This window comes from Chanodichthys erythropterus, chromosome 10 (assembly GCF_024489055.1).
Source record: "Chanodichthys erythropterus isolate Z2021 chromosome 10, ASM2448905v1, whole genome shotgun sequence".
Classification (NCBI taxonomy): Eukaryota; Metazoa; Chordata; class Actinopteri; order Cypriniformes; family Xenocyprididae; genus Chanodichthys; species Chanodichthys erythropterus.
The window spans coordinates 57,731,460-57,754,945 of record NC_090230.1 but is presented as its reverse complement, the minus strand read 5'-3'; the positions used below and the strand labels follow the sequence as shown (position 1 = coordinate 57,754,945).

Here is a 23,486-nt window from a genome sequence, read left to right as displayed (position 1 = left end):
GCTACAAGGCACATCAATAATAATAATAATAATAATAATAATAATAATGATGATAATAAAAATGATGTAGCTACACGGATAATAATATATATATATATATATATATATATATATATATATATATATATATATATATATATATATATATATATATATATATATATATATATATATGTGTGTGTGTGTGTGTGTGTATAATTGGCTAAATAATGCAATGTCACATAAATAAAATAAGAATTGTCGATTTTGATTTTATGGAGACTTTAACAGTTTTCGATTATTTGAGCCAGTTCACTGAAACGCACCGATTCAATGAAATGAATCGAATTCGAATGAGATCTCCCTGTTCTCGTCCTGAGAAGGCTTCTGAGTATTAATTACATCACGCTGATAACTCTACTGGACGAGCGCCGCGTTGCGTCATAAATATTCATGAGCGGCGACTCCGCCATATAGGACTGGTACATTCGGGCTCCCAGCCCCGCCTCCCACTATTCTCAGCGTCTCTGTGTGTGTGTATGTGTGAACTCCTTGAGCATTCACGATCGCCTCTAATCACTGATCTCCAATCAAACACCAAACCCAGCTTCGCAGAAACGCGGCAGAAAACACAGATAATGGAATATCCGTTTTCCGAATCTATGTCAAATCAACACTGATGGATTAACTGGGAATAATACACATCCATCGCACGGTAAGTTGTTAGAGGAGGTCGGAGGGGTGAAATGATGAAGCATGTGGTAGTTGCAACCTGCCATTGTCTCGTGCGTCCAGTGATATTTTGTGTCCATTTTACATTTGGAAACGGGGAGATTTCTTAATACGCCTTTTATTTGGATATCCAAAATGAATAAGATTAAAAATGCATTAATGGTCTGTAATAGTAAATCATGTTCAACTTGGGTTGTTCGGACACCTAGTGAAAGCTACATGCTGGAAACAAGTGATCTTCTCATCCTACGGTCTTGAGCATCTCCGTGATGATTGACACTTGTCCTCATGGCATGAGGAATCAGTGATGTCGATTTCGCTTTTGAAAGGTTTAAAATGCACTGGTAGGGAAGTTTCGAGGATTTCGTGCTTTAGCAAACGAAATAAATTATAGGATGCGTCTATTTTCGCGCAGATACGATTCATCATCGTGTTTGATGATCAGATGCATTTGACATGATTTATCTGGTTTGTCATCCGGAATGTCAGTAATGCTGGCCACACAGATGGGTCCACATAAGGCTTTGGGTTTAGGTAATAGGAAAATGCATTCAATCAGATACATATTTTGGACAGAAAAGCAGAATTTACTTATTAATGTAGCGATTCAATGTTTCCTGCAGAATTTTGACTATCATTTGGGATCCTACTGCATGTAAAGAACAGAATGCAGGACTATTCTGAAGACATTAAGTGGTCACATGATGGGGGAACCCTCACATTAGTGGGCCACACATGCACTGCATGTTTAAAGGATGGACTCTGGTTGCTGTGGTTCCCCAAATTAGGCATATGAAACTTGAAAATACATTAAATTAAAAGTGTCAATCTTGACTAGCCTCGCTAGCTAAGCAAATAAAGTGGTGTTTGATTGGTTAAATATGGGTGTTTTTGAATTCAGTTTAGGCATCTGAATGACGTCCCAGTTGGTTATTCAGCCTAATTTATTTTGCCGTTTAAAAGTTTCGTTCTAGAGTGACTTTTTGTGCCATTGTATGATTTTACTACTATTACTTTCTGTACACTGGTTGCCTCAGGATTTCATCTGATGATATGGACAGAGGGTTTATTTATTTATACATTCATTTTTACAAAAACACTACAAAAGTAAAAAAAAAAAAAAAAAAGTTGGTTTAGGTCAAATTGGTTTACTCTAGTATGTTTAACTTTATTACATTTGTCAAACTAAAGTTTCTTATGTTGGACTAATGTTTAAACCTGCAGTTTCATTCATCATTATATGCAATGTATATAATGAACAAATAAGAAAAGACTGGCTTTAGTATAGATCACTGCATGCCCACAGCCTGAACACCCAAAAACATTACAGAATCTCTTAAATGTCTAACATAACTTAGCATTAGGGTTGGTAATCGAAAATCTACTTATTATAAAATAAAAATTTCGATTCCACTTATCGGTTTATGTATGTAAGCCAAAGAAGACTCGAAAGGGAACTCAATTCACACATGCAAATACTGAGTTAAGTTCTCTTTTGTGTCTTCTTGCACTTGAATAGAGAAATGCACACACAATTATGTCAAGATCAGTGTTGGGCACGTTACTTTAAAAAAGTAATTAGTTATTGTTACTAGTTACTTCTCACATATAGTAACGGAGTTAGTAACTGAGTTACATCATTATAAAAGTAACTAATTATCAGGGAAAGTAACTATTGCGTTACTTTAAACATTTTTTTAAAATATGTCAAATAACTTGAATGCCCCCAATATTAAATATGTCTAAGAATAAATTATTCTTGATCCGACTCGTGACTCATGATCCGCTCTTCCTCACGACATGAAATTTCTCTGTACTGTACTATACGTGTTGGTAGCCATTAAAGAAAATGTAGTTTCATATTAATGTTTAAATAGTCCTAGGTTATGTTTTAAATTCATTTACTTGATTATGAAATGTGAACAGCATGAGTAAGATGCATCATAAGATGCGCAATATATCGGGAGACATGGAGTGGGTCAGACACAATTTTGACCACTTCATTAAGTTTTGTTTTATAGAAAGCCTCTCTTTAAAGTGAATTTCGTTTTGTAAAAAATATATCTTAATTTTAATCAGTGTTTCATCAACCAATTGCCTGGATTTAATAAATAAGAAGCAAATATAGCAGACTCATGGCAGGCGCGGGCGCGATCACCTGCGCGTGAACTGGAGCGCGTCTTGCAGGCTACAGAACCGAAACTCAGAGGCTGCTTGCCTCGCAGACATGAGAAATATATCTATAGAAAGCTTGAAATATCTAAAAACGAAAAGAAATCGGCTACTCTGATTATGTAGCCTAATCCGAATGAAATGTGCATTTTCTCTCTCTAGGCGCGTCCAGTATAAGCAGATGATGAGAGTCAGTATGTCAACTTCATCTTTGCAGCCGACACTGATTCAGAAAACATTACTTTATTAATAAACAATTAAAATGTCTCCTTGCTGTTTTGGTCACATTCATAATCTTTACTTTTGCCGGTTCTTAGCTTTATGCATGCGCTTGAGTGCCTTTTACATAAACGCTCATTATCATGGTTTATTCTCTCCAGTATTTAAAAAAAGAATTTAATATAAATGTGAATGGTCAACTAATGGCTTAAATGAATAGCTACTAGTCGACTAGAACAACTTATTTCCCATTTTTTCGATCCAGCATGTCACAAAGGGTATTCTGGTTTGAGCTCGCGCTCAGCTCGCATGCTCATAGACACACACGCAGAGCATCGAACATTATTATCAGTTTTAAATTATATCTGCGTATGACTAACCCCAACACACACCAGAGAAAAAAACTTTGCAGGTCCTATGGCTAAGAGAGAGCCTACTCAGGTGAAAACCACTTCAGTGAGCTCAATTATAGTAACGCAGCATTTTTTTTTTTTGCCAGTAACGGTAACAGCGTTGTAACGGGAGAAAAAGTAATTTGTTTGATTACTCGTTACTGAAGAAAGTAACAGAGTTAGTAACGCCGTTTATTTATAACTCTGTTATTCCCATCACTGGTCAAGATACCCTAAACACAGTCAGTTTTATCTTGTGTACGTAAACAGTTGAGAAAGAAAATGCATGTGTAACAGTATATTGGATCAGTTCATTAGTTATTAAAGTAACAGCAGCCTAATAAACCTGCTGCCGTCTGCGTCATTAACGTTAATCAAAGAACAAAAGAAAAAGAAATTCACTTTCTGCTCTTGACTATGCTATTATTTTAAATTTGATCATTTTGTTCAGTTGTATTTATTTGTGTTATTGCTTATTTGTTCTTTTTGTATACTGACTGTTTACTTGTCTTGTTCTCTAAACCATCGGGAAACAGTGGTGAGAAGTAGGGCTGAAATGATTAGTTGGTATTGTCAACGTCGACAATTAAAAAATTGTTGACATATTTTTGTTGTCGAGTAGTCTTTTGATGTCATATGACCTATTTGAGGGGCCTGCAATAACGCAGTTTTACCAATGGGGCGCTGTAGGGCAATACTGTAATGCAGCTCTCCTGGATCAAATCCAGTAGAAGAAGACCCGGCGCTTCGGAGTGCATAGTGCAAACAAAGTCGAACCCATAAAATGTGGGAGTTTAACAGCATAAAACATAACAAACATAACGTTTAGTAACATAACTACAAAAAATGCTGTCATGCAGGGCCACCAACTCTCATTCAAACTCATTGTTAGCCACACGTCTATTTTCTCACGCAGTGAAAGATACATCGCAGAGCAAAGAGGACACAGACAACACGCACAAAATAAACATTAATGAACATCAAAAAGTATGCTGAAAGGTACAGTACAATTTACTGAAATGAATTTTTGCACAATATTACATTTTCATATTTTTACTCTTATTAAAAAGTTATTACAATTCCCAGACAGTACCAGTCATTTTAACAGTATTTTTAACAAATTCATTAAAAATACACTTTCAAAAGCTGAAGTGATTTCCATGTTTTAATTATTAGTTAAAGTATAACTCAGTATTTTGACTAATTGTTAGTGGAATAATCAAACAAAGCATACTGATTAATCGGTGTAATAATCGATGATTAGTCGATTAATCGTTCCAATAACAGATAGATTGATTGATTATCAAAATAATCGTGTTGCAGCCCTAGTGAGAAGTAAGGTACAATACATGCATGACAATGTTTATTTGTTTTATTATACACTTCACCAAACCCACAATACAAAAGAACCAACGAATCGTGTAAAATCCAGTAAACCCTAAGATTATTACTTGTGACATTAGAACAAAATATATGTGAACATATATAAAACTGAATTAAACTGCAATCTCTTAAATATTTTCTAATTTCATTAAACATTTTTAATTTCATGAACATTTTTATTTAAAATGGACCTAAAAAGACTAAAAAGTCTTATTTCTGCAATTGTAGGCTCATTTTGTAAATGTATGCAATTAATTTGGACAAGCGTAAACTGGGAGCTGGTAAGATGTGGGTACAGTCGTACATCTTTGGATGTAGAGCTGTGCCCAAGTTACAAAAAATATGAGTCTTCTTGCACACTTAACGTCCACACTGTGATGACGTCATTTTTGCCACACTCGTGCGGACACAGCGAGTACAAACAACTGATTTTTGTTCATGGTATTCAGCTGCAGCAGAATGTTTTAATATGTTTAATAGTATAATGTTTTAATAGTATTATTTAATGTTTAATATGTTTAAAATATAAATTTGATTTGTTAAAGTTTTTAAGTTAAATTGACACATGGTATAATTAAGCTGTTTCATCTATTTTAAGTTGATTCACAAAATTGATTTTGTCCAATTAAAGTAAAAATAATTTACTTGTATTTACACGTGCATGAACAAATACTTTTTTTTTATTATTTGTTTTATTTTTTTTTAATTTAACTCTCACACACTCCATAAAACTCCATAAGATGAGCAGAACGAAAGTTTCTCTAGAAATTTTTTTTTTTTTTATACAGCCGTATTTATTTATTTATTTATTTATTTATTTATTTATTTATTTATTTATCACTCATATACTAAATATGCTTTGGAGCTTTTTGGAGCAAAAAGTCAACCGTTTTAAGGGATTTTTGCCAAGTAAGACATCTTCCGTCATTCCTGCCATTCTCTAAAATCACAGGGAAATGGCAGCTTGATGATAATGTTGTTGAAGCCCCATTGTAAGCCCTAAACTTAAAATCTCATTGGTATCTGATAGGAATGTTGTTCCTGGACAAACAAGGATGTTGACGAGCATAGCTTGTCTGGGACAAGGAAAAGCCTAGAGAGGGATTCATTTAGTGACATCTGTTAATGTGCTGAGAACACATGGCTGATAGATGGATGGTAATCTCACTGACTATCTGAACTACCAAAGAGCAGTTCCTGCTCCTGGATTATTCATGGCAGTTGTGAAGAAATGTCACAATTTTCTGTGATAAGAGAGGTTGTGAATATGAAACAATTGTATTTAAATGCATCTCTTCCAAGAAGCAGTTAAAGGGATAGCCCTTAAAAAATGATTTGACTGAACATAGTCACCACCATAAAACATCTACAAAACAGATAAAATGTCTTGACTGTTAGTACGTCCATTAGATGTTAATTTTAGAGAGTTTTTCCATCTGTCAGAAGGCCAGCGTAGGGTTTCCACAATATGAATATGTGTGTGTATGTATGTATAATGTATACTAATATATATATATATATATATATATATAATATATATATATATATAATATATATATATATAAAATATATGGTCACCGTGATTTTGCCAAGTAAGGCATGTTCCTGGAACAACATTCCAATCAACCAATCAGATTTTTTTCAAGTTTACCATTTATGTCAAGTTTAAGCTTGCAACCAGGGTTAGGTGCTTCTACATCAATGTTATTCACCTATCTTTCCCCTCTGATTTTAGGGATGATTTATGGGTAGGATTAGGTTTAGGGGTAGGAAAAGGGTTAAGAATATATTTTTTCAGGATCTTTTGATGAATAGAAACTTCAAAAGAACTTAGTGTATACAGAATGCATGTATACAGTTAGATTAGACACTGCCTACACTTCTTTCCTGAAGATCTGAAGGTTCAATGTGCAGCAAATGTGAACCACCCCCCATGATATATGCTAACTTCAGAAGGAAAATTTCTGAGACCAAGACAAGTACAGTGTATTAGCACATTGTGTTTGCCAAGGGCTTATTTGTAGATTTTCATTTGGAAATGGTCCTGGCAGTGTTTGAACAACATGAATATAGACAGCTACTTGATTGTTTAGTTGTAAAAGCAACATTTAATCGAAAATGCTATGAACTGTGCCAGGTCAGATATCCGTCAGGTGTGAAGTCTGCTGTAATGCTAACCAGAGAGACATGAAGATGAAGAATGCTGAGATCTGCTGTGACCCTTTTCATTCTTCTGAAGTTTCTTTCTGAAACTCTATTCAAGTGCTGTGGTTAATTCTCAAAGGCAGCTAATCGGAAACGCCTCAGTCAAGATTTTAATTACCTAGCAGTTGAAATGTGAAGGAAAATCACAGTTTCCCCGTCGAACAACTGCTGATTTTCCTGTATGCCGGGAATGGATTTTCCCCGTCTGTTAATTGCTGGTGGATTGGAAAGAGGATATAGTGCAGAGCTCTTGAAGTGTTTGAAGGGAGAATTATCCACGCGAGACGCTTTGGATTTATGTGTTAGTTCCAGAGAACACATTTAAACTGAACTCTGCTTGACTGCTCTTCATTTGCTCATTTCTGTGCTGGCAGTTTTAAAACAGGTTAGATGAATACTTAACCCTTCACAGTGTTAAAAACATAATTTGGTGTCACAGTTAATATATGTCAGAGCGCTGTTCTATATGCATGTTAACACTAGTTTCTAATGTTTTCTGCTGAAAATGTGAGTGGTGTTGCCCATTCAAAGCTTTCTAGGGAGTTGTGGGTGGTTATTAGGTGTTCTGTGTGGTTTATAATGTTGCTCTGTGGTCACTTGAATGTTTTGGGTAGAGCTTGAATGATATTTATAATATACAGATGACTTGAATAATATATCTTTTAACTCAAACCCCTTTCAACTCAAACCACTTTCAGTAACCAAGTGAACAGAGTCAAAGACTTTAGATATGAAAGGATGTTGCAATGCACAATATGGCAGAATAAATCCCGGCTTCTAAAAGAGCCAATCACCAATTGGTAAAGTCATCTTTTTTTTTTTTTGGTCATGATTTGAGTGTTTAGAAACCATTGTTGTCAAATTTCATTGGTGATTTATAATAAGAAATTTAATCATAAGCTTGGTAAACAGCTTTGAAGAATGTGATGTTTCCCCATTCAAAGAGATAGGAGCTGTACTTGTATGACTGAAATAGCTGCCTGAGAGGTGTTTCAAAGATGACCACCAAGTGAAATGACTTGCCTGAAAGAGACTTTGAAAGTGTGTACAAAAAAAAAAAAAAAACTTTCTTCATTGGCCACATTCCAACAGTTTTTAACCCATTCAGTGACTATAATATATTACTATGATTTTTATTGTGATAATTCTTAAATAAAAATATTAAAAGTATATTGCAATAACACTATTGTACTATAAAATAGTAAGAGTATTTAAAGGTAGGATAGGCTATTTTTTAAACACTTTTTGTTATACTGGTTGAAACTCTCTTCACATCCTGATGGCAATCAATAATAGAAATGTAGTGATGCTCCGATTGATCATGATCGGCAAACCCCAAAAGCGCCGATCAAAAAAGCCGATCACGTGACGTAAATTACTCACGCGACTTTTTCACACGTGCATGCAGGGCGCACAGGTACACAACAGCAGAGCGGAGCTTGTCAGTGGCAACATGAGTTCTCCCGTCTGGAAGTTTTTCAAAGTGTCCGATAAAGATGTAAATTTAGCCGTTTGCAGTGTATGCCGTGATGAAATCCCTCGAGGTAGAAGCAAGCAACGTCATTTTAACACCACTAACATGATTAGGCATCTTAGAACATGCCATACAACTGAATATGCCGAGTATGAGAAACTAAACCAGCCGAAGCCAACAACATCCCCATCCCTCAACCAGCCGACTGTGAGTGATGCATTTAAACGACGTGAACCATACAGCAGGGATAGTACGAGGTGGAAAGACATCACGTTTGGTGTAACAAGTTTTACATATAGCTGCCAATTATTAAATGTAATCAGTGTTTTAAGAGGCTACATCCCATTAAGCTGATCTGATGTGTGTTGGTCTGCCTAACCCCTCTTTGTCTGGAATAATTTTATGTTACTCTGCCTTATTTGGGAAAGATGGCCTACAGTAGCCTTAAGTTATCTCATTTTCTAAAATAAACACTTGGTGGTTCTTCAAGATCTTGACTCTAGCCTATTTCTGCAGTTTTTTTTTCTTTTTTTCTCAATACAGTTAATTTAGTTAGTTTCATTTCTACAAATGGTGCTCGATTATAGATACAAACTCTGCTAGATTATAGATGAAAGATTTCCATTCCCCTGCCATTCTGTGATCGGCAGTGATCGGCAATCGGCAGATCATGATCTTGGTGATCGGTAATCGGTGATCGGCCCCAAAAATGCTGATCGGAGCATCTCTATAGAAATGGTCTAAATGATAAAACATGTACATCCAAAAAATGTTCACCCAATCATTGCATTCAGTCCAAATGCAAACATACAGTGTCCTACCTCACGCAGAAATCACACGTCATTTGCACGTTTCATGAGGTTGTGCATAGTTGTGGACAGTCACCGAGATCCACAAACAAACAGCAGCCGCCTTTTACAGTTCCTCCTGAACCAAAAAAACAAGATTATGCTGCATTCACGCCATCTTGCAACTGTAATTATGAGATAGCAACCTGTGATGTTCTACCTAGACTCAAATCAATGCTTTTCTATGTCAACAATATCAACGGTGAAATGAATCTGCAGCAGTCAGGTGGTACAAGTTAGAGCTGCTCTGCAAGTTGTTAATGTTCATTAGGGGCCAAGCCCCGAAGGGGCTGTAGCCCCTATTGTAATTGTACGTTTTCCCTTTTATTATTATTATTCTTCCTCCCGAATGGGAGTCTATGGCAGCCCTATCAACGGAACATGAGAAAATGATGAAATTTGGCACAGTTGTAGAGATGCTCATGAATAGTGATTGGACCAAATTTGGAGTCTCTAGAACCAACTCTATAGCGCCACCACCAGTTCAAAATTTCAACATTCTAACGGTTTTAACATTTGAACTGTTTGTCATAGAAAAATTAAATTTAGTTCATCTGATTCGTCTCTTCATGCTGATGCTATTCAACTTCTTACATTAAGTCTCCACCCATTACAGTAGCGGCCATTTTGAAAAGTACAGTATTTGTTTTTTTCGCTTCTCCTCCTTCAAAATTTGTCCAATTTTGTCCAATCTTTGATCAGATTATCTTTGGACTGAGCCGCACAGAAATGACTGAACAGATTTTTTTTATTCATCTTTGTTCAAAGGTTATGATGTCACGAAGTTAACGAGGTCGACCCAAAATTAGTATAGAGGCTGTATCTCGGCCAAACTTTGAGCAATCGAAACAAAAATTGGTACCCTTCATCAGAACCATGGTCTGAGGGTCTATGCCAAACTTGGGAACAGCGCCACCTACAGGTCATGAGATATGAAAAAATGGCTATTTTGGCCAATAACTTTTGAACAGTTTGTCAGAAAATCAAGATCTTGGTGTCTATGGATTCCTTGGATCATGCCGAATCCGACAATACCGATTCTGTCAATATTGGATGAATCAAGTGTCCGCCATTTTGAATTTTGTCATAAATTGCGATATCTTTTAAACAATTTGACATATCTTCACAAAAATTGGTATGTATGACCTTTAGAAGGTCGTGAAGGTACCTGAGAAGTTTCAGCACAGCGCCACCTACTGTTCCACAGATGTAATGATTATTTCAAAAACGCTTATAACTTTTGAAAACACTTTCCAAAATGTGTATGCTTCATGTCATTTTATTCCCTGGCTTATGCCGATTCCGACAATGTATCATTTGTCATTTTCCTTAAATGTACCTGTCTGTCATATTGAAGTAAATGAAAAACAGTTTTTTCGCTACTCCTCCTACAAATTTTGGTCAATTTTGTCCAAAATCAGCTCAGATGATCTTTGGACCGAGCCGCACAGAAATGACTGAACAGATTTTTGATATTCACTACCATTTCCGAGATATTCATCTCTGAATGTGACCTTGCTTGTGTTTGTTGTCTTATGCTAGTTAGCTTAGCACAGTAATTGCTTAGCATGCTAAACTATTGCTATTCTTTCTAATGTGGTCTTCAGTCAACAGGTTAACCAAAACTTAGTTGGCATTAAATAACTTTGCATACTAATATGGTTAACATGCTATGAAGCTTTTTTTTTGTGAACTCTTTCTCACACTGAAACCTCTGCTTAGCATACTGATGAACTTGCATGGCTGATTAGCTCAATGTGTTACGCCACGGATCCCGAATGCTCTGCATCGTGGGTTCGAAACTCAGTGTGACACATGCCCAGACCGCATGAGGTACTGTGGCAGGAAAAGATGCAGAACTTGTGTCTGTTCTAGGCATTCTGCCTAAAACTGGTCTAATCTGAAGCTATCACATGCAATTCCTTTATGTCCAAATTCGTAGTTATTCTTCTTCCCCCTGTATGGTAATCAATGAACCATAAGAAGGAAAATTATCAAATTTGGCATGCTTGTAGTGATAGTAATTAAAAGTAATTTGACCAACTTTGGAGTATCTAGGACTAAGTCTATAGCGCCACCACCAGTTCAAATATTCACTTTTGTAAAGGTTATAACTTTTGAACCCTTTGTTCCAGAAAAATGAATGTCAATACAACTGATTCCTCTCTTCATACTGATCACATTCAATATCTTACATTAAGTCTCCACCCAGTACAGTAGTGGCCATTTTGAAAAGTACAGTATTCCGTTTTTTCGCTACTCCTCCTTCAAACTTTGTCCAATTTTGTCCAAACTTTGATCAGGTGATCTTTGGTCTGAGCCGCACAGAAATGACTGAACAGATTTTTTGTATTCATCTTTGTTCAAAAGTTATGATGTCACGAAGTTAACGAGGTTGACCCAAAATTGCTATAGAGGCTGTATCTCGGCCAAACTTTGAGCAATCAAAACTAAAATTGGTACACTTGATCAAGACCATGATCTGAGGTTCCATGCCAAATTTGGGAACAGCGCCACCTACAGGTCATGAGATCTGAAAAATGGCTATTTTGGCCAATAACTTTTGAACACTTTATTAGAAAATCAAGATCTTGGTGTCTATGGATTCCCTGTGCCATGCCGAATCCGAGGATATCAAATTCGTCAACATCGGATGAACCACGTGTCCGCCATTTTGAATTTTGTCATAAATTGCAATAACTTTTAAACAATTTGACATATCATCACAAAATTTGGTACATATGACCATCAGAGTGTCCTGAAGGTACATGAGAAGTTTCAGCACAGCGCCACCTAGTGTTCCACAGATATAATGATTTTTGCAAAATTGCTTATAACTTTTGAAAACATTATCCAAAATTTGTCTGCTTTATGTCATTTTATTCCCTGGTTTATGCCGATTCCGACAATGTGTCATTTGTCATTTTCCTTAAATGTACCTGTCTGCCATATTGAATTAAATCAAAAACAGTTTTTTCGCTACTCCTCCCACAAATTTTGGTCAATTTTGTCCAAAATCAGCTCAGATGATCTTTGGACCGAGCCGCACAGAAATGACTGAACGGATTTTTGATATTCGCTACCATTCCCGAGATATTCATCTCTGAATGTGACCTTGCTTGTGTTTGTTGTCTTATACTAGTTAGCTTAGCACAGTAATTGCTTAGCATGCTAAACTATTGCTATTCTTTCTAATGTGGTCTTCAGTCAACAGGTTAACCAAAACTTAGTTGACATTAAATAACTTTGCATACTAATATGGTTAACATGCTATGAAGCTTTTTTTTTTGTGAACTCTTTCTCACACTGAAACCTCTGCTTAGCATACTGATGAACTTGCATGGCTGATTAGCTCAATGTGTTACGCCACGGATCCCGAATGCTCTGCATCGTGGGTTCGAAACTCAGTGTGACACATGCCCAGACTGCATGAGGTACTGTGGCAGGAAAAGATGCAGAACTTGTGTCTGTTCTAGGCATTCTGCCTAAAACTGGTCTAATCTGAAGCTATCACATGCAATTCCTTTATGTCCAAATTCGTAGTTATTCTTCTTCCCCCTGTATGGTAATCAATGAACCATAAGAAGGAAAATTATCAAATTTGGCATGCTTGTAGTGATAGTAATTAAAAGTAATTTGACCAACTTTGGAGTATCTAGGACTAAGTCTATAGTGCCACCACCAGTTCAAATATTCACTTTTGTAAAGGTTATAACTTTTGAACCCTTTGTTCCAGAAAAATGAATGTCAATACAACTGATTCCTCTCTTCATACTGATCACATTCAATATCTTACATTAAGACTCCACCCAGTACAGTAGTGGCCATTTTGAAAAGTACAGTATTCCATTTTTTCACTACTCCTCCTACAATTTTTGTCCAATTTTGTCCAAAATCAGCTCAGGTGATCTTTGGACCGAGCCGCACAGAAATGACTGAACGGATTTTTGATATTCGCTACCATTCCCAAGATATTCATCTCTGAATGTGACCTTGCTTGTGTTTGTTGTCTTATGCTAGTTAGCTTAGCATGCTAATTGCTTAGCATGCTAACCAGTTGTCATTCTCTTTAATGTGGCTCTTCAGCTATCAAGTTAACCATGAGCTTCATTAGCATAAAGTTAGCTTAGCATGCTAATATGGTTAGCATGCTAAGTAATGCTTTTTTGTAAATTCTTTCTTACACTAAAAGTTCTCTTCCACAGATTGTTGAATGTGCATCCTCAAGTAGCTCAATGTGTAAAGCCAGTTACCTGATGAGCTCTGCACCCTAAGATAGTGGGTTCGAATCCCAGGTGGAGCGGTTTTATGAAATAGTGTGTTTTGATTCCTTTACTGCCTCTTGGATTAGAAATAAATGCTTTTTGTTTCATGCTGTGTTCATTTTCATCTAAGCTTATGTACATCCTGAGTTCATTTTCGCCCGTAATTCTGAACCAGCTGTTTCATGTTTGTTCATTTTCTGCTGTTTTTCCTCTTCCTGCTCTGTATTGCGCTACAGCATGATGAGCTGCAGAATGATCTAAAGTAGTTATTAAATATAACATTCAGTGCAGTTTTATAAAAATTCTTCATTTTGAGTTCATTTTCACATGAACTAATGAACTTCGGCAGGTGTGCAAACATTCACCTGCACAGTGGTGCAATGAGATGAGAAATGGACACTGGACTCGGGGGTCGTGGGTTCGAATCCCGTGTGGGGTTCCTTTATACAATTGTGTGTAATGAGTCATTTTGATACCTTTTTTATCCAAATAAGCATTGTACTAATCTTTATTCCTCTTGAATGAGATACAAGTGTTTTTAGTTCATTCCCTGTTCATTCTCTGAACTTCTATTGATTTTCATTTCATTTCCACCTGTCCTTCTGAACCAGCTGTTTTGCATGTACATTCAATTTCTGCTGTTTTTGCTCTTCCTGCTCCGTATTGCGTTACTGCCCCTTCTGGGGCTTGGCCCCGAATTGCTGCTTGCAGCTATATTTATTATTTGTAATGTTATGTGCTTTGAGACAGGAGGTCATTTAATGCAGTCTCTCTCATCTCGGGGCACTTTGTAGAATCTGCTCTGGTTGTGCATGTTCATCTGTTTTGGAGGAGGCAGTTAATTGGTAGTTTTCCAGCAAATAAATATCTGAAAATATTTATCTGTGTTGATTTGCACATGTGCAGTTTATGTTGCGGTGTTTATCTCAGAGCGGCTTGATTCACAGTAAATGATCCAAGGCTGTCCGAGACGCTGAAACACGCCGAATGCTGAAACCGTTAACCCATACATTTTACTTAAATCACAGCTTTAAGCCATTAAGCCATATTGCGATTATTGATTTTATATCATGCCACCATAATTCATAACAGAGAGTAATATCCCATAATCCCACTGCTACAAGTTAATTGAAAAACTGCATAATGTTTTTTCCTAAACCAATTTAGCTCGAGAGACTATTGTAAAGACGCCATTGTTCATATCAGTGACAGTAATGATTGCTTAAACTATGCTGAAACAAATACTGATCTGTAACACTGACCATATCCTTAGCATAACATTGGTAGTGTTTCCTGATAGATAGCATTACTGTTTGTCGCAATCGGATCCATACAGTTTTTTTTCAAAGTCTGAATTTTTTTTGCCAGTTGCCTGCATGATTGAGTTGACCAGTGAAATTGGCTGTGGGTGTGGTGTTTGTGTTTAACTTGTATGGGGAAAAATGTGAAAAAAAGAAACAAGATGGCAGATGGACAAGAGAAATGTTAATAATATATTCCATTCTGAAAAATATTGATATAATAGTTCAATAATACAGTTTAATAAAATTATTTGTATTCAGTGTGTTTTCAAACTCGCAATGTAATGGAACTAGTGACAGATCACTTCCAAATTTGGACGACATCTGAGTGAAATGGATTATTGGGAAAAAAAAAAAAAAAAAAAAATGGGAGGGAACTTGGTTCAATCCATCAGTTGTTGATTGGTTGGATGAGATCTGGATTGAGTTTGTGGACGAAATGATTGAAAAAGTCCAGCATACGTCACCAGAGAGAAGTCTGTCATTTCACCAGAAGATCGAGTTATGATATTTTGATTAAACATTATGAGGTCAAAAAAAAAAAATCTAAATGATGGATGAATCATTCACAATCAAAGTCTCTAAAGGCGGAGGAAAAAGAGGAGAGCTTGTTGCTGCCTGGGTATTGAAAAGAGTCATGTGATCATGGTTGGTGTCCATCTGTATTGACATCATTTGTCACCATTGTTTTTTCAATGATGTATGACTCACATTGGCGGGAATATCCGATCTGTCCGCTTGCATGACAGACAAAAATGCACGAATCTGATTCGTATCAGATTTAGGCCCATTTCCCCTTATGAATGAGGCCTAAATCTGAGGCCGATCTGAGAATATCAGAATCCATGTGCTTTTTTACCTGCATACACTTTCATGGATCATATGCGATCTGTGTGACATGGGAGGGAAAAATCGAAATAAGGCCACTTGAACCATGTAATGTAAATGAGGCCTAAGATGCATTTAGAAAACAGAAGAATTTCCATTTCGTGCTGACTTTAAACTTAGCATGTTGCTAAGCTAACAGCTCAATTCTCTAACACTGTTTATTAAAATTAATAGCATCTAACACGCATGAGGAGCACCATTTGAGTTCTTATAAAGAGTTCCTGCCTTATGAAGAGCACTCCAGTTCAGACATAGAAGGCAGTGGACAGGAGGCAGCGTTCTATGTTTTACAGCAGAGTCTGTGTGTACCAGTTGGTCCTTCATCATTTATTTGAGCTGGGCCTCATGAACCCCCAGTCCATTAGTGGCTTCTGACTGGTATCACATTACACTGATGGCAGTCAGAGAGATGTTGTGCTAGAAATATGTCACAGACAGTCCCTCGGGACAGTGCTTGGATCACAGGCTTAGATACAGTATGTGAACAGGACAGATGCTGTCCTGGCTGGGATGGACACAGCCAGAGGGCTTTATCTCTCTTCAAATCTCAGTGCTGGACAGCCCAACCCAAGCTGACATCAACATGTGAAGGATCTCCTTCACATTCATGCATATGTCTTGCAAAAAACAAGTTTTCATCATGTTGTATTTTTGAGGATGTGATATACAGTATTTATGTATGCCATATATATATATTTATATATATTTATGCTGCATCTTTGTTTTGCTTTTCCTAAAGGATAAAACAAAACAAGCTAGCTATTTTTTCTCTTTTTTTGAGTGCTTAATCAAAGGAGACCAAGAATAGTTTAAGAATAATTAGTGGTGTTTGCTAAGGCAAGCATTACTATTAATATTGTTCATACTTGGGTGTTTTCTGAAAATCCCAGCCAGTTATTGCTGTGGTGATATTACACGACTTGACACTTACCTTTTTTGCCCCAAGGAGCACATTAGGAGCGCATTAAAAGACTTTAAGGGGCACAATGAAAACATATTATAATACAAAAAGTACACTAGGATTTTAAATATTACACACAAATACAAACACAGACACACACAGATTATTGTGCCTATATATTGAATAATGTGTGTTAAATAATCTTAGTCTCAGCCCAAACAGAAGCTACAGTTTACTGTAGTTTACTGTAGTTTAAATGCCAAATACAGTTTGTTACCAAAATACCAATGATAACCAGGAGAAAAAAATGTTATGCATAATGCATGACTTTTAATTGTAAACAAACACAAAATACACATGGACTATTTTGAAATGTCTATGCTTTACTATTGGCGGCTTCTCATTCAAAAAGATAATGATGATATATGCATACTTACAACCATCTGCAACATAAACACCATAAAGTTAACATTGTCATATTACATTAACAGTAGATCATAAGCAATTGCTTGGCATCCTTTTGAAATTTAATAATCACATTAGGCTGTGTTGTGATTCCTGTTTAAGACCTCTTAAAGTAATAAAGACATTTGTTATTCCATTTAAGATATTTAAGACTTTTTTTTTAGGACCTTAAATTTCCAGCTGGCGGTGCCATAGGGATTCGCCTAGTTCGCCTATGCCATACATGAATTATGGCTGAAATTGAGAGGGGTTCTGACACTAATTATAATATTAAGCAGTTGACTTAATAATGATAAAGCAGAAATACTCATACTTGGACTGAAGGAAGGACCCCGAGCGATAAAGACCAGAATATAATAGCGAATTGTGGGTGGATTCTTTCAACTTAGGCCGGTAAGAAACAACTTGCCAATGCTCTAACATCTACCCACAATACCCTAGCATCACTGCAACAAGTTTGGCACAGTCAAGTGCGACTCATATTTCCTACAAAAAATGTAAAGCTCTTCACACACATACAAGTTACCACAGTATTGTCAGACATTTGGTCTAAGTTTAGATTGCTTTTATTTATTTTTTTCTCTGCAAGGTGTGACTAACTAGTTTTCATTTTTTAAGCTGTGGTCTCATTTACCATTTTCAGCAAATTTCTGCTGGTGAAATCCAGTCATTTCAAAGATTTCACCCTACAGATTTTGCGACCGTTCAAGTTGGTAATTTGGGTTCGACCCACATAAATTTGCTGTGTGAGTAAATTCAGACACTTTAGACACTTTGGGTCTAAATGGATAAATATCTGTAAAATGTATAAAATTGGTTATTCAAAAACTAACTTTATATAGCATTATATAGAAACTATTGACAAAAGTGGTTTGAGACTTAAGACAAAAGACGAATGTATACTACATCTGCCATGTTGTTACTGTCATGTGACCTACCAGTGTCATTGCATCGCTTCACTGCCATTTATACATTGTCTCCTGTGGCCTAACGGGATAGTAAATTGTCCATCAAATACACTTCAGAATCTCAGTGGAAGTACTAGGTTGTGTGGGTACTTTACACCTACTCAGGGTATCTGCGGGGCATTAAAAAGCATTAAAAGTCATTAAATGGATTTTGCGAAAATTAAGGCCTTAAATGGCGTTAAAAAGCATTTAATTTTATTCCTACAGGCATTACATTTTTTTTAGGTAGTTTTGAAGAAAAATACTACCAGTTGATATTAAATATAATCAATAACTTTGATTTGCTGTCGCAAAATATGTACATTGCTGTGATACACACATGGAACCAGTTTGGTAATTGCATTCAGCCGGTGCAAAAGTGCTGTAACGCCGTTTTGGACAGTGGCAGGCTGGGGCCTGGAGACGGAAAGCTGCATCAGTGTTGCCAACTTAGCAACTCTTCAGACCCCTTTTGTGACTTTTTCCCAAGAAAAAAAAAACACGTTGTGGCAAATATACAGTGGGTATGGAAAGTATTCAGACCCCCTTAAATTTTTCAATCTTTGTTAAATTATTTTAGCAAATGGCTACAGTATAAGTTCATTTTTTTTCCTCATTAATGTACACACAGCACCCCATATTGACAGAAAAACACAGAATTGTTGACATTTTTTGCAGATTTATTAAAAAAGAAAAACTGAAATATCACATGGTCCGAAGTATTCAGACCCTTTGCTGTGACACTCATATATTTAACTCAGATGCTGCCATTTCTTCTGATCATCCTTGAGATGGTTCTACACCTTTATTTGAGTCCAGCTGTGTTTGATTATACTGATTGGACTTTATTAGGAAAGCCACACACCTGTCTATATAAGACCTTACGGCTCACAGTGCATGTCAGAGCAAATGAGAATCATGAGGTCAAAGGAACTGCCTGAAGAGCTCAGAGACAGAATTGTGGCAAGGCACAGATCTGGCCAAGGTTACAAAAAGATTTCTGCTGCACTTAAGGTTCCTAAGAGCACAGTGGCCTCCATAATCCTTTAATGGAAGACGTTTGGGATGACCAGAACCCTTCCTAGAGCTGTCCGTCCGGCCAAACTGAGCTATCGAGGGAGAAGAGCCTTGGTGAGAGAGGTAAAGAAGAACCAAAAGATCACTGTGGCTGAGCTCCAGAGATGCAGTCGGGAGATGGGAGAAAGTTGTAGAAAGTCAACCATCACTGCAGCCCTCCACCAGTTGGGGCTTTATGGCAGAGTGGCCCGACGGAAGCCTCTCCTCAGTGCAAGAAAAAGTGAAAGCCTGCATGGAGTTTGCCAAGATGGTGAGAAATAAGATTCTCTGGTCTGATGAGACCAGATAGATAGATAGAACTTTTTGACCTTAATTCTAAGCGGTATGTGTGGAGAAAACCAGGCACTGCTCATCACCTGTCCAATACAATCCCAACAGTGAAGCATGGTGGTGGCAGCATCATGCTGTGGGGGTGTTTTTCAGCTGCAGGGACAGGATGACTGGTTGCAATCGAAGGAAAGATGAATGCGGCCAAGTACAGGGATATCCTGGATGAAAACCTTCTCCAGAGTGTTCAGGACCTCAGACTGGGCCAAAGGTTTACCTTCCAACAAGACAATGACCCTAAGCACACAGCTAAAATAACGAAGGAGTGGCTTCACAACAACTCTGTGACTGTTCTTGAATGGCCCAGCCAGAGCCCTGACTTAAACCCAATTGAGCATCTCTGGAGAGACCTAAAAATGGCTGTCCAACAATGTTTACCATCCAACCTGACAGAACTGGAGAGGATCTGCAAAGAGGAATGGCAGAGGATCCCCAAATCCAGGTGTGAAAAACTTGTTGCATCTTTCCCCAAAAGACTCATGGCTGTATTAGATCAAAAGGGTGCTTCTACTAAATACTGAGCAAAGGGTCTGAATACTTAGGACCATATGATATTTCAGTTTTTCTTTTTTAATTAATCTGCAAAAATGTCAACAATTCTGTGTTTCTCTGTCAATATGGGGTGCTGTGTGTACATTAATGAGGGACAAAAAAATGAACTTAAATGATTTTAGCAAATGGCTGCAATATAACAAAGAGTGAAAAATTTAAGGGGATCTGAATACTTTCCTTACCCACTGTACTTGTTAACCCGATCTAGCTTCCGAGACTGCCCGGTACTGCCGCATGAGCGCACTTTTGAGGCTTGCACACCATCTCAAGGAGAAATGGAAACATGAGCGAAGAGAAAAAGAAACTCAGTTAAACATACTGCGGTAAAAATTCAAAATGTGGAGTTTTTTTATAACTTGACACGCCAACATTGCACGACCAAGAATGCTGTTTTCCTAAACCGGCTACCATCACGATTAAAAACGTGACACTGATTTCATACAACAGTTCAGTTAACAAATATCTAATATTAAAGCAGAACTAAGTAACTTTTTTTACCTTCATAAATAGTTTTCTGAGTCCTTACGATGGTTAATTGACTTGTGGTGTGTTTTGAGGTGAGCACTAACCCACTCTGGCACGTCTACACCAGAAAACAGCACTTGCAAGTTGACCTTCGCCGATCCAACACAATCTTGCCTCATGTTTACGTTCATGCGAGAGTGACAAAATGCTTTACAGTCATTAAAAAACAATGTATATATTATGACTTTATAAGACAGTTTTGAAAATTACCCACCTCCATTGAGATTTCTTGTACTGTATTTGCAAAACTACTGCGCTGGTGAACGTTGTAGTCATTGTAGTCCAGAGCTGCGCTTGGAGTATTTACAACAGTGTGATTCACTGAAGGAAACTGTAGGGGGAGCTTCGCAAATCTTACTGAGTTCCGCTTTAAGTCACTTGCATTTTAAAAGGAACATTGCCTTTTTTTTTGTTCTATTTTAGCAGTGAATAGTTTTAAACAAAGATCACAGCAGAACCATATTGTAGCAACGGGTACACAGTAAATTTTGCAGTGTTAAATGAACTCTTATAGAGTCAAATTTAACACTCGGCCCGAGTGTATTTGGTCCCACTCAGAATTGGTGATAAATTGACTCTCGTCATAGTGTTAAATTTTCAGAGTTAAATTAAATCTATTTTGAGTAAAACTTTAACACTGCTCAACACTGAATAGTGTTACTTGAGTTTAACACTAGGGGAAAATTAACTCAGATTAGTGTTTATATTTTACTTATGTAGAGTTTATTTACATTTGTAATAGTGAAAAATTCTCAAATTTTAAAACCCTATTGGTGTTTTTAAAACAGAAAAGAAAACAAGTTCAACGACATCACATTTAAAATATTTATTTAAACGTTATCAGGCTCAAGAAACACACGTATATGCACAAAAATACATCACATCTGCATGAAATGACAATACATCACTATATGCAGTACAGAATCTGTTGAACCACCTAGCTAAGCAGTCTTGCTCTAACCTCAGCAATACAAGGACTTCCACTTTGTCAACATCTTTGTTGTACACTGTGGTCTGAATAAAAGTGTACATCTTGTGTAGAATAGTTTTATAAATGGTTCCAAAAACAAAGTGTGCCTTAAAATGTTAGTTCACCAAAAAATAAATTCTCTCCTTAACTCACCCTCATGTCATTCTAAACCTGTAAGGCTTTTGTTCATTTTCAGAACACAAATGAAGATATTTTTGATGAAATCTGGGAGACTTCTGTCACTTCATTAACAGCCTACACAACTACCACTTTCAAGGCCCAGAAAGGCAGTAAAGACATCATTAAAGTAACCCATGTGACCCATGTGACTGTTAAGTTAACTTACTTTAACTTAACAGTTTTATGAAGCAACACAATACCGGACTTGAGTACATGAGAGCACAACGACGCATGAGTGATTTGTTAAAATGAAAGCAGTCGTTGTGTGAATGCGTGTATAAAGTTGAGGTTAAACCAATAGAGTAACATGGATTACTTTAATGTCTCATTACTACCTGTCGGGGCCTTGAATGTGCTATCTTCATTGTTGTTTCGAAGATGAACGAAGGTCTTACTGACTTGAATGGAATGACATGTTGATCAAGAATGAAGAACTGGTGAACTGAATTCTTGGTTTCAACAGCCAGGTGATAGGGCTGAGCACTTCCAGCGATGTCTTGAAGATGCTCCTCAATGCTCGTTTCACTCTGAGAAAGCCAAGCAAATTGCAGAGGACTAATGTTAAATAATGAAAACTACAAGAAAATAATAATAAAAACTAGAATGTACATTTCCTGAAGAAAATGTGAATGGTGCTTGCAGTGGCAAAACTCGGCACTCTTGATTAGCATGAAGGTAGCATGATGCTAACACCCTTAGCATATTGCTAGGATGTGTTTACCAAGATGCTAATCATGTTAGCATAATGCTAGCAACATGCTAACATGATTAGCATGTTGCCACCATGATGTTAACACCCGTAGCATACTGTTAACATGTTTTTAGCAAGATGCTAACCATGTTAGCATAATGTTAACAACATGCTAACATGATTAGCATGTTTGCTAACATGATTAGCATGCTACTATCATCATGCTAACACATTTTCACTAGTTTGTGTCATGTTTAAACCCTAAGCTAATCACTATTAGCATGTAGCTATTCACTGCTAGCATGTGTATCATGTTGGAAGTCCAGATTGCTAGCATGAGTCAAAAGAGCCAACCGCCATGTCTCTATGATGCTCTGATGCAGAGATATAGGTCTTGCTAAACAGTTGCTAGGGTACTCTGTTTGGTTGCTAGGGAGTGGCTTGGCAGCTGCCAATGATGATACTCCAAAGGCTGCTTGACAATATAAACCAACCCCCATGTCTGTACGATGTTCTGATGCAGAGATATACATCTTGAAAAACGGTTGCTAGGGTACTCTGTTTGGTTGCTAGGGAGTGGCTTGGCAGCTGCCAATGATGATACATCAAAGGCTGCTTGCCAGTATGAATGATATAAACCAACCCCCATGCCTGTATGATATTCAGATTTGAAGATATCCCCTCTATGCTTTGGGTTGCTAGGGTGCTCTAAATGGTTGCTAGGGCGTGGCTATGAAGTGTTGAAGGTGATTCGTGATTGGCCGTTTGCTGCCCCGAGTCAAATGAGCCCACCCTCATGTTTCTATGACACTCCTATCCAAAGATATTCATTTGATCTTTTTCAATGGAAGTCTATGGAACTTGTTGCTATGGTGCTCTATATGGTTGCTAGGGCGTGGCTTGATAGCTTCACAATGATCCTGAGAGACTGATTGGTTGCCTGAGTAAAATGAGCCCACCCCCTTGTCTCTAAGACATTGTGATCCAGAGTTA

General features: G+C 37.1%; 1 protein-coding gene across 3 annotated transcripts in view; it reads left to right on the top strand.

Annotated features, from left to right (window-relative positions):
* plppr1 (phospholipid phosphatase related 1) overlaps window positions 1-23,486 on the top strand; it is a 201,463-nt gene that overhangs the window by 115,598 nt on the left and 62,379 nt on the right. For 2 of the 3 annotated variants that reach the window (XM_067395710.1, XM_067395708.1), the window contains exon 1: window positions 511-694. The exons of the other annotated variant lie outside the window; for it this stretch is intronic. The gene's annotated coding sequence lies outside the window, so the exon portion shown is untranslated. Of the gene's footprint in view, window positions 1-510; window positions 695-23,486 lie in introns of those variants that run through there. 3 annotated transcript variants of the gene reach the window in all.